The sequence below is a fragment of the Bison bison genome, unplaced genomic scaffold (genome assembly GCF_000754665.1).
Source record: "Bison bison bison isolate TAMUID 2011002044 unplaced genomic scaffold, Bison_UMD1.0 scf7180017864533, whole genome shotgun sequence".
Taxonomy (NCBI): domain Eukaryota; kingdom Metazoa; phylum Chordata; class Mammalia; order Artiodactyla; family Bovidae; genus Bison; species Bison bison.
The window spans coordinates 13,134,414-13,150,362 of NW_011495082.1; positions in this window are offsets into that span (position 1 = coordinate 13,134,414).

Consider the following 15,949-nt stretch of genomic DNA (forward strand, 5'->3'; position numbering starts at 1 on the left):
TGGTTGGATCTCCTTGCAGTCCAAGGGACTCTCAAGAGTCTTCTCCAACACCACAGTTCAAAAGCATCAATACTTCAGCACTCAGCCGTCTTTATGGTCCAACTCTCACATCCATATATGACTTGTCTAAGTTTTTACAGCTTTCCTTACAAGGAGCAAGTGTCTTTTAATTTCATGGCTGCAGTCACAATCTGCAGTGATTTTGGAGCCCCCCAAAATAAACTCTGTCACTGTTTCTCCATCTATTTACCATGAAGTGATGGGACTGGATGCCATGATCTTCGTTTTCTGAATGTTGAGCTTTAAGCCAAAATTTTCACTCTCTTCTTTCACTTTCATCAAGAAGCTCTTTAATTCTTCTTCACTTTCTGCCACAAGGGTGGTGTCATCTGCATATCTGAGGTTATTGATATTTCTCCCTGCAATCTTGATCCCAGCTTGTGCTTCTTCCAGCCCAGTGTTTCTCATGATGTACTCTGCATACAAGTTAAATAAGCAGGGTGACAATATACAGCCTTGACATACTCCTTTTCCTATTTGGAACCAGTCTGTTGTTCCATGTCCAGTTCTAACTGTTACTTCCTGTCCTGCATACACATTTCTTAAGAGGCAGGTCAGGTGGTCTGGTATTCCCATCTCTTCCAGAATTTTCCATGGTTTATTGTGATCCACACAGTCAAAGACTTTGGCATAGTTAATAATTGATATTGTACGAACCAATTTTAAAACCTTTTGCTCCCCTAAATGAGTTATTTGATTTAAGGTAGATAATATATTGGCTTCCCTGGTGGCTCAGAGAGTAAAGCGTCTGCCTGCAATATGGGAGACCTGGGTTCACAGTAATCCACTAATCACACATAGATAAGCTGCAATGCATTTAGCTAATCTGTAAGTGAGATTCACTACAGTCCTTCTGAGTTGTAGAGCCCCTATCTTCCCTTCAGATATTTCGGATGCACTCTGTGACTGTGATCATATGTCTTTGGGCAACTGAGAGACACCATGCCTCATGATTTATTTAATATGAAGTGAAGTTTGTTTCTCACTTTTAAAGTAAAAATAAATCTCTGGAGTTTTGGTATTTTCTAAAACTGCATGTCTCTGGATGATCTTGCTCACCTTAAATGAGGATAAATGTGGAAAATACAGGCAGCAAGTGTGGCTGAGAGACCAAGTGAAATGAGAATGGACAATTGTTTGCAGAGTTCAGCAAGGGTAAAGGTGCAGTGACCCATGAGGCATCACTCCGTGGAGTGGAGTGGAGGAGAATGGAGGGAGTAGTGGAGAGAGGAGGGAGGAGGCAGTGAGAGAAGTATCATTTCTGACTATCATTTGAAGGAAATTTTCTGTAAATAACTGAACCAAAAAGCTAGATTGGGTGTGAGTGTGTCAAGGATTTTATTTTTCAAACATGGGTGAGATATAGGTACTGATGTGTAGAGGTGGTCCCTGGCTTAACAAGGGTCAAGTTACAAGTGTTCAACTTTATGGTAGTGTGAAAGCAATGCACATTCAGTAGAAAGTGTACTTTGAGCTTTGAGCTTTTCTGGGCCGCGATACGTGGTGTGCACCTTTCTCCTGACGCTGCAGGGGCAGCCTCGCAATCACAAGGGTAAACGGCCAGTAAACTGACAGCAATTCTGTCCCGATGCAACTCTTCTGGTTTTACTTTCAGTACGGTAGTCTACAATCTACTTGAGACCTTTAACACTTTATTATAAAACAGGCTGTGTGTTCCATGACTTCGCCCAACTGTAGGCTAATGTAAGTATCCTGAGCACGTTTAAGGTAGGCTAGGCTCACTTATGGGGTTTGATCAGTTAGGTGTGTTAAATGTATTTTTCACTTATATTTTCAACTCACAGTGGGGTTTATTGAGATGTGTAATGCCATCATAAGTTGAGAAAGAACTGTACTAGAAAGTTGCACATAAATTACTATTTTTCTATATAGCCTTTGGGGGTGATCTGATCAATTCTCAGGGCAAAAACAACTTGGAAAACAAATATTTTCCTCCATGACCACAACATGGCTTATGTTCTGTCTCAGGAACATGATGACACTGTAGCTTAACTACCTTTAGAAATAGTAGTATGGATTGGCAAACCTCCACACTTTTGTAAAGATGTAATATACAAAATAGCAACCATCCATGGTCAGCAGGCTTGGGGACATTTGCAGCTAATGGTGGTGAAACTTACTGGAGGTGGTGCTATTCCAAAGCAGAGAAAAGTAATCTTGATATTCTTCTCTTTGGAGGGAGGTATCTGTACCTGTGGAGAAGGCAATGGCACCCCACTCCAGTACTCTTGCCTGGAAAATCCCATGGATGGAGGAGCCTGGTGGGCTGCAGTCCATGAGGTCGCTAAGAGTTGGACACGACTGAGCAACTTCACTTTGACTTTTCACTTTCATGCATTGGAGATGGAAATGGCAACCCACTCCAGTATTGTTGCCTGGAGAATCCCAGGGACGGGGGAGCCTGGTGGGCTGCTGTCTATGGGGTCACACAGAGTTGGACACGACTGAAGCGACTTAGCAGCAGCAGCAGCAGCAGCATCTGTACCTGCTGCTATTCTTTTTCTGGTTTAAAGTTATTTTTCCCCTGTTCTTGCTACAGATTTGTGTACATACTTCATTTATTCACTGCAGCATTTTGTCTGACTGCAGTTAGCCATTTTAAGTTACTGGGAATTCTCATATGCTATGCAGTTAATAGAATAGAAAATTAACAGGTTTTACAAATATGGCACTAATGCATCATGTGCTAAAATAGAAATTAAGCTTGCAATTTCAGTCATTTTGAGATCTAGAAATTACTTTCCAGATATTTCAAAAAGTTATACAGGATTGTGGAAAATAGAACAATTGCTATACTGTAGAGAAAATTATTAGATAGAAAGAAATTCACTTTTTGTTTTAAGTCAATTTCTTCCTTTAAGTTAAGCAAGAAAAACGTTCAAAAAATGAACATGATAATAAGGCTAATGTATAACCTGGGAATAAGCTATTGAAACTCAATGAATTATGGTTCGATCAACCCTTTTCTTTTTCTTTTTTTTCTATTGTCTGGACCTACTGGTGAGTGAATATCACCCCCACCAACCCCCCAGAAAAGGTAAAGAGAGGAAAAAGAAATAGAAAAGAGATTGAATAAATAGCAAATGGAAAAATATATTCCCATTTAGATATACTTTCATATAGAGAATGTACTAAACATATACCTTTATGTATTCATGTCAAAATTCTTAACATTTTCAAAATTCCAGGACCTCTCAAGAGGACTATATGATGCATATCTTAATATAATAAAATACAGAAAAGTGAATATTACATTAAAATGAACCTTGAGGTTTATTTTAATGTGATATAACCAGAAGTTAATACTATATCTCACCTCATTTGCTTGCTATTGCCTTTTCAAAACCGTTGTCTTAACAGAACATCAGACATAGCAGTGACTGAACTTGAAGTGCAAAATTTTTAGGAGTGGATGCATTGAAGAGATTAGCCAATTGAAGATGCCATTCAAGAGAGGGTTTCTGAATATGTTGCTGAGAGACTTGGTTTTACTGGGGTTCAGAATCAAGAAGCAATGAATAAGTGTGAGTGTAACTTAAGAAAACAGAAACCTAAGTCAGCTGTACTCTTCTGCAGTCAAAGGAAAATGATACTAACAGATAGGGAGATTTGCTGAGAACCTAGAAAAGAGTAGCCGAAACTTTCTGTTTCTCTCTGACCCTGGAGAGAGAATCCTTACAACCACCAGAGCATTCTGATCTTCTTGCAATCCCACCTCTCCATCAAGGATGAAGCTGTCCATCACAGCTTTGTGGCTCATCAAGCAGTGAATCTTCTTATTCTGATTTTAAAATTATCAAGGAAATGCTTATAGATTTAATTATAGAAATTTTTTTATCAGAGAGATAAATAGCAGATCCTCTGCACACAAACTGTATATCAAAAATGTTAATTAAATAATTCAACAAATATTTATGAAGCATTTATGTTATGTTTGGGTCTAGATCTATATTTAGAGGAGAAAATAGCAACACACTCCAGTATTCCAGCCTGGAAAATCCCATGGACAGAGAAGCCTGGCGGGCTACAGTCCATGGGGTTGCAAAGAGTCCGACACGACTTAGCAACTAAAACACTGGATCTGTGCTGGTCAATGAAATAAGCATAACTTCTGTGGAGCTTAGAAAATATTCTTTCTCATTGGTGGTTATTTATCATTATTAAACATTTTTGACATAACACTTTATTTGTACTCATTTAAATTATTATTTGGAGACTCATTATTTGCTTAGCACATTAGTTATCCTGACTTTGGTTACTCTATGAGCAATGTCAAAAAGTAAGCTTTTGGAGATGCAGGTGAACACAGAATTATTCTTTTTTTTTTCCCCAACACAGGTTTCTTGACTGTAATGTCCCTGAAGTGGTTGTACAGAACATAGATATTATGTGCATGGCCAGCTTGTCACTTCAATGACATCTCTGCCTTCTTTCTTCCTGAAACAAATGATATTTTTAGGAATCATCATGAGACAAGATTTCAAATGAAATCTGTCAAAAAGTGAAAATGACCCCCCTGCCACTATTTCTGAGTAAAGAAGGAAAGGGAGATTTATTGATATTCATATTTCTTACACAAATTAGAGTAAATACAAATAAGCCACATTTAACGTCATCTAATTTGGCTAAAAAGATTTTTTATTTCTCCATTTATAAGTCAAAGCAAAAACGTTTTTCTAGAAGAATTCTTTAAAACAGCTTTGTTTATAATGTCAGATATTTTGTTTGAAACATTTTTTTAATTTCACTTTATTTTTATTTTTTTATTGAAGGATGATTGCTTTACAGAATTTTGTTGTTTTCTGTCAAACCTCAACATGAATCAGCCATAGGTATACATACATCCCCTCCCTTTTGAACCTCCCTCTGTTCTCTGTCCCCATCCCAGCCCTCTAGGTTGATACATAGCCCCTGTTTGAGTTTCCTGAGTCACACAGCAAATTCCTGTTGGCTATCTATTTTACATATGGTAATGTAAGTTTCCATGTTACTCTTTCCATACATCTCACCCTCTCCTCCCCTCTCCCCATGTCCGTAAGTCTATTCTCTATGTCAGTTTCTCCATTGCTGCCCTGTAAATAAATTTCAGTAAATAATATTTTTAAACTCAGCTAAGTATTTCAAATAATTTTCATTTTTTAAGGAGGTGAAAAAAATTATTAGTGAAATATTGAAGAAAGTATATTGAACTAAACTAGAAAGATAAATAGTAATGAAAACTAAGATAAGCAAGTAAGTTAGAATATAATAGATCTTGGAACTATTTATATCAACTCAAAATATAAAAATCTATGATATTAAAATATATTTTATATACTTTTCCCCAGAACTATTTATTTTTGTGGTCTCTCAACCTTGAGAATGGCACATATATAGTAATTTAAAAATCTGATGCTTTATATATAAATGGTCATGAAAAATAAGACAAAGTGTAGATGAATTGGGAATATTTACTTTTATTACATATGTTGAATGTTAAAATTTGTTTTCATGTTTGAGTTCAAATATTTAAATTTTAAAGTTCTAATTTTATTTTGGGCTTCCCTTATAGCTCAGTTCGTAAAGAATCTGTGTGCAACGTAGGAGATCCTGGTTCCATTCCTGGGAAGATCTGTCAGAGAAACAATAGGCTACCCACTCCAGTATCTTTGGGCTTCCTTTGTGGCTCAGCTGGTAAAGAATCCACCTGCAATGCGGGACACCTGAGTCCCTGAGATCCACAATGCGATCCCTGGGTTGGGAAGATCCCCTGGTAAAGGGAACGGCTACCCACTCCACTATTCTGGCCTGGAGAATTGCGTGGACTGTATAGTGAGGCTTATATTGAGGCTTCCTCTAAAAATAAGAAATCTATTTTACAAATATAAGTATGTATAAATAAATTCCGATTCCATAAGTAGTTACTTAGATATGGGTGCAAATATGAAAACTCTTTAAAAATAGTTATATACCTATAGTTCTCTGAAACTTGCACTTTCTAATCTTGAATTGCTTCTTTAGGGCCTTTGTATTTACATTTGTAGCTTTCATTTCAACATGCTCAGTTGTTTCTGACTCTTTGAGACTCCATGGACTGTATCCTGCCAGGCTCCTCTGTCTATGGGAATTTCCAGGCAAGAACTGTAGACAGGGTTGCCATTTCCTCCTCCAGGGGATCTTCCCAGCTACAGGATTGAACCTGTAGCTCATGCATTGGCAGGTGGGTTCTTTACCACTGAACCACCTGGGACGCTTCAATAACAAATCCCAATTCCGAGTGCCCTTGTGGCAGTCATGCCAGTGTTTTGGGTGTTTTGGTGCCAAGCACCACCGTATGCCTTCCAGGGCCTTTATCACATCATTCTTTTCTAGACTCCCCTTTCCTTTCCCCAGACTGAGATGCCTGCCTATCTTTGCATTTGTTTCAGGTCCTAAGCAGATTAAATCACATTTCTTTTTAGGAGCTTTTCTTGGTCTTGTCAACTTAAATCATTTTACTTTCTTTGATGTGTAAAATAAAACAAAATTCCTATAATATTTCTATAGAACTTTTATTATTGCTGCTGATTTAGAATTTGCCATAAGTTGTACCAATTGATTATATGGGCTTCCCTCATAGCTCAGTTGGTAAAGAATCCACCTGCAATGCAGGAGACCCTGGTTTGATTCCTAGGTCAGGAAGATCCCCTGGAGAAGGGATAGGCTATCCATTCCAGTATTCTTGGGTTTCCCTTGTGGCTCAGCTGGTAAAGAACCCGCCAGCAATGCGGGAGACCTGGGTTCGATCCCTGAGTTGGGAGGATCCCCTGGAGAAGGAAGAGGCTACCCACTCCAGTATTCTGACCTGGAGAATTCTGTGGACTGTATAGTCCATGGGGTCACAAAGAGTCGGACACGACTGAGTGACTTTCACTTTCTTTCATTGATTTATATGCCCTGTATTTTGAAATTAAATATTTACAAATAAGATTCTAATAAATTGCTCAGGGAATCGAGAGCCTGTAGTATTAGTGGCCTGAAGAATCTGGTCCTGAGGAGGGGTTAGCTGACTCAGTTTCCAGGACGTTTCTCTGCCTTCTTCAGAAATTTCTATGGTCTAGACTGAGCTGTGCTTTGCAAATTCCATTGTATCTACTGCATGGTTAGAATAGAAAAAGAATATTCTTGGTTTATATTTCTTAAGTCATCAGTGGAGAAGGAAATGGCAACCCACTCCAGTTGTCTTGCCTGGGAAATCCCCTGGACAGAGGAGCCTGGTGGGATACAGCCCACGGGGTTGCAAAGAGCTGGACGTGACTTAGCGACTGAGCACACACTTAAGTCATAACAGAGCGATATCATGATATAGGATTATTAATTTTATTTTACAATTTCTATGTTATTCATCCACCTGCACTTTCCCCACAGTGGGCAGCTGTATCATTAGTGAGGCAGATGAGAAGTGGGGAGATGATAAGAATGACGGAGGACTACCAGAACAGCTCCTCTTGCTACTTCTTTTCCTCACAGTCTTATTATAATGCCTCTTGGTCCTGAGTCCTATAGTGCTAAGGGTGCCCCGTAGCCTTCAGAGTCTTCTGACTCAGACTGAGTCCTCTGAGAGCACAGCTGGAGGCAAGGAATTGAGCAAGGCAGTTTGTGGGGTGATACCAGGATTTAAAAGTAAGGGAGTAGGGAGAGCAGAGAGAACAAGAGAAGTCAATGTGAAGGTGTATTACCAAGATTACTGCTTCAGTCTGCAGGGAGCTATGAGAAGTCTAATCTGGGAAACAGGAGAATGGAGATTTTGTTACTGTACGAGGGCTAAAGGTCTGGCAAGCGTAGAAACCAATATCATACCACCGGATTTTGAGGAGAGAGCTTTATTGCAAGGTCGACAGATAAGGGGAAAGGAGGCCAGGCTCTTAAATCTGTCTCCCCTGTTCAGGGTTGGGCAAAATATAAGGGGCTAAGGGAACAGTCTGCCTGCAATGTGGCAGACCTGGGTTTGATCTCTGGGTTGGGGAGATCCCTGGAGAAGGAAATGGCAACCCACTCCAGTACTCTTGCCTGGAAAATCCCATGGTTGGAGGAGCCTGGTGGGCTACAGTCCATGGGATCACAAAGAGTCGGACACGAATGAGCAGCTTCACTGGTTCACTAGGGGAATTTCTAACTTGGAAGCTAATTGGCTAATCTTGAATTATATATGGTTGGATGGCATCACTGACTCAATGGACATGAGTTTGAGTAAACTCCAGGAGTTGGTGATGGACAGAGAGGCCTGGCGTGCTGCAGTCCATGGGGTCACAAAGAGTCAGGCATGACTGAACAACTGAACTGAACTGAACTGAATTATATATAAGCTGGCCTGCTTGCTGGAAGTGAGCTTTTCCTTACTGAAGGGCTTCTAGCTTCATAAAGGACTCCACTGGCAACATTTCTCTTCTTTAGGCTCTCTAGACTGAAGGTTCTTGGTTCTGGGATCATCCTGGAGATAGGGGGTCCTGTCTTATGCTTGTGCAATGCTGTCTCTATAAAATAACTTAAGGCTGGATTAATTAGCAACCTATTTGAGGAGGCAAAACCACTTTAAGCTGGTCAGTTTTGTGTGCTATTTCACTTTTGTCGGTCCAATCGTGTCCTTTCTGCCTGAAGCTTGCCCTGGTGCGTTAACTCTGTGAGCCTCTGGGTTTTGCTTGCAGGCAAATTGGTTGCACTTCCATGGTGGTGATGGGGAACATTTTGGGACTCAGTAGGAACCCGAAAGAGGTGTCTAATGTCTGTCTCACGCTCTAGGTTAAAGGGAGGTATCACACTAGTCCAAGAGGTGTTTACCACATGCCCGTTGAAGAGGTAAATAGTTTCATATGGATGCCCTGAGGAGGGAACTGGCTCAATCTGGTGTATTTTGTGTGAAGGAAAGATTAGGAGTGGTGGTTTTTTAATCTGGTCTCCTAGGAGCTCCTGTTGAAAGTGTGGAACAAAGGAAGACATTTGGATCTTCAACCCCTCACCTTCACTCAACCAAGTGGGTTTGGTTCTAGTTTATCTACTGCACATATTGAGCTTCTGAACAAAGTTTTGTTCTGAAGCTGAAAAAAAAAAAAAAAAATAGAAAAGCATAGAGTGGCGAGTAACAGTGTGAATTTAGGCTTCAAGCCTGGGCTCTATCACTTAGCAAGTGTCTGAATGTTGGGGAAGTTATTAAAGCCACAGTTTCCACGTGGCATGGTGTTTAATTTCCTCATAGGCTAGTTGTGAAGATGATTTGGGATAATGCTTGGAAAGGGCTTACACAGGGCCTGTCACAAGATTAATCGTGTAATAAGCTGGATAAGAAGTTTTGAGCAAGAGAGACAAATGGCCTGAGAACCAGAGCAGGAGACCATCAAAACAGGTAAAGAGAAAAGTAGAAACTTTGCTATGAGGAGTTGCAAACTTTGCCTAGGAATGACCCTCCTGATGGGTGTCTAAGCATTAGAGATACTAAAGAATTTTAAGCTTGACAAAGTCAATGTCCATAATTTGTATGTAGTTTATAAGCTTTATAAAATATACAGTCTTTTAATAAAACTGTTGGATTCAATTACATTCTTCCAATACTGTATTTTAAAGATAAAATCTCTGCACAGTTCTTTGCAGAGCTATATGTTTATAGCTTGTGGAAAGAATTCCTTTTAGTATATGTTGATGGTTATACAGCTATTCTATAATATTGATTAAGTCTTTTGGGCTTTGAATACGTTTTTTAGCATAACTAACTCTCATTTTATACCAATTGTAATCCCATCTGAACCAAACTGGGAAATAACTTAATATTTTATGTATGCAAACTCATTTGAACAAAATAGCTTAAAAAGACATTATTTTTTGAATACTGAAAGCAAACCTGAATATTTAATGTTGCTTTAAAATTTTTATTCTTCTAATTTGATCTTTGAATGTTCCTTTTTTTTCAGACTTTGGGATAGTAGCCATAATTTCTATTTCCGAGCTTGTGTGTGTTAATTTTAAGTTTCTTTTATAAGGAAGTAATACACTATTAAATTTAAACAAAATTATTGTGTCTTCCTTAAATGGTGCAAAATATATAAAATGAGTTGAATTATAAAATGTGTTTTCATTAAATAGATTACTATGCATATAGTTAACCATTTATTTATATAATTAGGGATGGATTTTTAAATACTGAAGAGTTGTGTCGTTTGTTGGTATCAGAGTTCCTCACTTTTGTATATTATCACAAAATCTCACATAATATGTTTTGCTGTTACATATATGCATCTAATCTTTACACTATTTCTAATATATGTTATCTAATTACTGTAACATTCTATGCAGTTTGTATTATTTCACCCGTGTTTACAAGAGGAAATTTAAGTCACAAAATAATTAACTCAATGTGACAAAGAAAAAATTAGAACCTAAATACTTTTGACTTCTGAGCAATAACTGTGATACACATCACTAAGATAGAAGAGATTCAATTTGTAAAGAATTTCAATATTTTTGAGGTCATTTTGTTATAGTCTTTCAGCCTAAATTAATATCTTCTTATTTTATTCTTAATGGATTTATTTTTTTATGGAACAAAATCTTAGACCATTCAGTGTACCAGTGTGGGGACAAATTTTATATCAGAAGATGCTAAGCATATTCCATATTTCACTTATTAAGTGAGTATCTGTTAAGTACTTCCTGCAGCAGGACCTGTGTGATGGCTGGGAATATAAGAGATGAGACACAGGATTTTAGTCTAGCAAGGGAAATGGATAAGAAAGGATCAGACCATTGCACAGTAAGAGTTAGTTTCCTATCATAACAACTGTTATGACAGGAAAATAAAGTGTGATTGTCAGACGTATACAAGCATGTGGCAGGCTAGGAAATGTTGTTTTCCAAAGGCAGCAATAGCGTAATGTGCACTGTCTTTTTGAGGGGACATAATGAATGTCCTGGGAGAGTCAGCATGGGGCAGTTCACAGGTTCAGGAAGATAATGGGACAGTAATTCATGTCATTTCTCCTGGCCGATCCAAGGGTGTTGATGGAAGGCGCTCACCAGATGGCAACTAGAACAACTAAGATGCATCTTTATCACAGGATAGGTGATGGGGAGTTTGTGGGCTTTGCTTCTGCTTGTACAATTTCCCTGGTATGAACTCTGGGTGGGGTTGATTTTCTTCTTCCCACATATGTGCTCTCCTCACCCCCACCAGATTTATTACTGACTTGTTCTAGAACTCATAGCTCAGTTCCCCATTTCCTCTTCTCCAGATGACTCTCACCTGGCCTCCTGGAGAAAGGCTTATCTGACTTTTCCTCCACTCTTCCTAGACTATTTTTTTTTTATGACAAAAACACACCAGTGCTGAACTTCCCTCAGTGTCTCTCATTCAGACTCAAAGAACTTTTTTTTTCTGTCAATTAAAATGTTCATCTTACAAATCAAAACCTTTTTCAAGCTTCAGTTTGTGATAATGGTTTCAGAAGCCTATTTTGTGGATGTCTCTGATGGGTACTAAGAATAGAAGGAAAGAGAAACAACTATATATATATATATATATATACATATATATTTTTTTTAATTTTAGGGAGGTGCCTCCTTTACTTTGAAGAAGGTAATGGCAACCCACTTCAGTACTCTTGCCTGGGAAATCCCATGGAGAGAGGAGCCTGGCGGGCTACAGTCCATGGGGTCACAAAGATTCAGACACGACTGAAGTGACTAACACACACTCCTTTATGTAACTTAAAATGTCAAGTTGCTTTTACAAGTCTTATGATGAAAGACAGTATTGCTTGCTCCATCCCGCACCACTCAAGTTTGTCTCTGGAGATGCAACCATTTTGAACATCTCCAGTTGTTCTTTCGGCATTTACCTCTACATTTCAAAATAACATGCTTAATTTTCGCTTTTACATATTGTGATGGAAAGAATAATGGCTTTCAAATATGTCTACACCCTAACCCCCAGAAATTGTGAGTATCTTGTTAGAAAAAAAGGGGCAGTTAAGGTGATGGATGGAGCTGCAGGTGCCAATCCTCTGGCTTTAAAGTGAGTAACCTAGTTATCCAGGTGGGTCCAATATAATCAGAGCTTCCTTTCAGGGTACAAGGGTGAGGCAGAGTCAGTGTCTCAGTGGTGTGCGTTGTGAGATGGACTCTCTGGCCGTGACTTGCTTTGAGGCTTGGGGAAGGGGAAAGAACCAACCTCTAGAAGCTGGAAAAAGCTATAAAACGGACTTTTCCCTCGGACCTCCAGGAATGCCTGCAGACCTGCTGCACATGTTGGTTTTTATCCCAGTGAGCTCCATTTTGGACTTCTGACTTCCAGAACTGTAAAGTGGATTCGCTCAGTCGTGTCCGACTCTTGGCGACACCATGGACTGTAGCCTCCCAGGCTCCTCCATTTGTGGGATTTTCCAGGCAAGAGTGGAGTGGGTTGCCATTTCCTTCTCCAGAGGATCTTCCTGACCCAGGGATCAAACCTGGGTCTCCCACACTGCAGGCAGACTCTTTACCATCTGAGCCTCCAGGGAAGCCCCAGAACTGTAAGTTACTCAATTTATATTGATTTAAGCTGCTAAATTTGCGATACTTTGTTTTACTAGTGATAGGAAATTAAAATAGGTGTTAGCAGTGAATTTTTTACTGTGAAAGAAAGGTTTAATCATTTCTCAATTTATCCGCTAGGGATATATCACAATAGTGGTTATATTTAAATTCAGTTCTTACATTTTTAGGGCCTTTTCATACTTTTCACAGGTGAACCATATAATGTGTGGGCCAAATGTTGATGTTCTCTGTAGTAATTGCCACAGTTTTATTTTAAATTGCATTTATTAGTAAACAAACATACTGTTTTTTAAATTTGGAGAATAGTTGTTTTACAGAGTTGTGTTGAGGTCTGCAGTACAACAACCTGAGTCAGCCATAAGTATACAAATGTTCCCTCCCCCTTGAACCTTCCTCCCATCCCTCTAGGTTACTTTGGTTTTGAAAAGCCCATCACTTTTGGAGAGAAGGTAAGTGGGAAAATAGTTTTTTGAGATCTGGAGTGTGTGCAGTATTTGTGTTACTCTGATATTTGACAGTTAATTGGCTGGGCATAGAAATCTATATTAGGAAAAGGGATATTTTTTCACCATAATTTTGAATGTGTCAGACCAGAGCTTGCTCTGGTCTGTTGGCATTTGTTGTCATTTAATCTTTTGCTTGTAGTCTTTAAATAATGATATAGAACCCCTATGGAATGGAATATAAAGTATTTACGTTGTTGTATAACAATTTTATGGAGAAGGCAATGGCACCCCACTCCAGTACTCTTGCCTGGAGAGTCCCATGGATGGAGGAGCCTGGTAGGCTGCAGTCCATGGGGTCGCTAAGAGTTGGACACGACTGACCGACTTCACTTTCACTTTTCACTTTCATGCATTGGAGAAGGAAATGGCAACCCACTCCAGTGTTCTTGCCTGGAGAATCCCAGGGACGGGGGAACCTGGTGGGCTGCCGTCTATGGGGTCACACAGAGTCGGGCACGACTGAAGTGACTTAGCAGCAGCATAACAATTTCAAAATTTAACCACCCGTTGGGTCAATAATAGGACAATGCTGGCTCCTATTGTATATCCCCTAGTGATTATACTATGTTTTCCTTTAAAGGCAGACCCTCATCTGATACTTGTAGTAATCACTTTCTTGCTTTTGTTTGCAATTTTACTACCTACGGAAGCTTCTTTAATATATTTTACTTTTGCCCCCTTTCTGAGCTCGATATTGGTGGAAATAGATTATGCAAACCATTTGAGCATGCCCTTTGCTAAATATTATGAGCATTAGATTTGTCCATGCTATGAATAGTTGCAGTGCATTTTGTCCATTTCATTACTGTGAGTGTGTGCCACGGCTTGATTAGACCACAGTTTAATGGCTGGGCAATTTGGATTTTCTTTTTATGTCCATCTGCCTTCCAAAACTTCTTTTTGCTTCTTTTCTTTCTGTTGTTGTCCTTTCCTGTTTATCTTAAACCCCCAAGCCTTTTTTCTCTTTGAAATGTTTCTTTCAGTTTCATAGATGAGAGTAGGGAAATGTTGGGAGGTGAAACCTGGTTTAAATAAAGCCAGAATTTTCTTATTGTAAATACACTTGAATTCTTTTTTTTTTTTGCTGTGCATAAATCCAAACCAACAATGTTGGGAATATGTTGATGCCAACTTTTGTAAGACCTGAAGTTGGAATTTGGTTAAGAGATAGTTTAATGTGTTTGATGTGGGGATTCTGTTGTACAAAGAGCATGGAAACAGCTGCATCCATAAGAGGCAGGGCAACCACAACCTGTTTACTTGCCTTTGAATTCATATTTTCTAATATTCCATTGTAATTTTTTCCTCAATGTCTCCAACAAATACTACCTGGAATCATCCTTTGTCCATGAAGTAATACATTCTGCTGTACCAAATATTAAAACATTGAATATTTTGTTTCTTTTTGTTAGTCTTTGACCTGCAGTACATTTCAACATCTTCTATTTCATAGAAAGTGGTCACTGAACCCTGAACAGAGCTGACCACACACTGTGGCCAATGGATATTCTGACTCTGGGTAGTAATGATATTTGAGTACAGACCCAAGTGTAGCCATATGTAAAAAAGTTATACTAGATCGTTTATTGTCTGTAGGCAGTAGCACACAGCAAAAGGGAGAGTAAAGATAATTAAATACAAGTTAAATATAAGTAATAAAAACACAACTCTTTTATTGCTAAATATATAATCCTATCTGGAGTAGGAAAAACCCACCCCAGTATTCTTGCCTGGAGAATTCCAGGGACAGAGGAGCCTTTGGGCTACAGCCCGTGGGGCTTGCAAAGAGTCAGGCACAACTGAAGTGACTTAGCATACACACACATGTAATTATATCACATGCATCATAAGTTGAAAGTTTTATTTTAAAAAGAAAAATCTAATTATTTTTGAAAACTATTTTTTTTTTAATCCTGGTCATGACCTTGATTACATAGTTTAAGAAAGTTATATTTGAAAAAGTGTTTTCCGTGTATGGAGTCTTTTCCCACTGGATTGTTAGAACTTCGGGTTATGTGGAATAATGGCAAATAGAATGCCCTATCCAAAGCACTGGTGACTAACTGAAGAATAAATTTGAATTGCAGAATGCATGATGTTCATCTGTTTGGTAGGAGTAGAGTTTTTAAAATTAAAAGTATACAGAAATAAAGGAGGTACATTAAGAGAATCTTATAAACTAGGAACTTTATCTATGAAGTAGTAGTGTTGCAAAGACCTTTTTCATGGAATCTCAAAGTACCTGATCTGGAAAAGAAAGTATTGTCTCATATTTACAGAAGCACTTCTCCAAGAAAGACATGAACATGTTTTCATTGAGCATTAACGAAGAATTCGGAAGTGATTTTTCTAAAGCTGAAGTCTTTTTTTCCCCTTGAAATGTTTTAATTAGCCCCAATAGTGTCCCTGCTAGCGTTCAAGTCCTGGTGATTACTTTTCTTTCTCTTCATTTTGATAAATGATTAAGCATTCCGGTGGCGAACAGAAGGTGGCACTCTTCTCTCTTGTGATATTTTCCACTTGAGTGTTTAATTCTTCTTTGTTAAGATTTAGAGCAGCACACGGTTGGCAAGTTCATTGTTTCTTTGCGGCTAATGACCCTTTTCCACTTATCAAAAGGCAGGGACACGTTCCGTGAAATGTAATATGGAATACGAGGCTCCAGTTGTCATGGGCAATTCAGTAGTAAACAGTGGTTAGAGTTTGACAAGGCCCCTTACAGTTTACTTGCCCATGTGAGCAACTTGCCTCCTGAATGATTTTCTCCTCATTCTGTTTTATAGACATGGGTAATAAAAAATAAAAAAGCATTTAGGTGCACT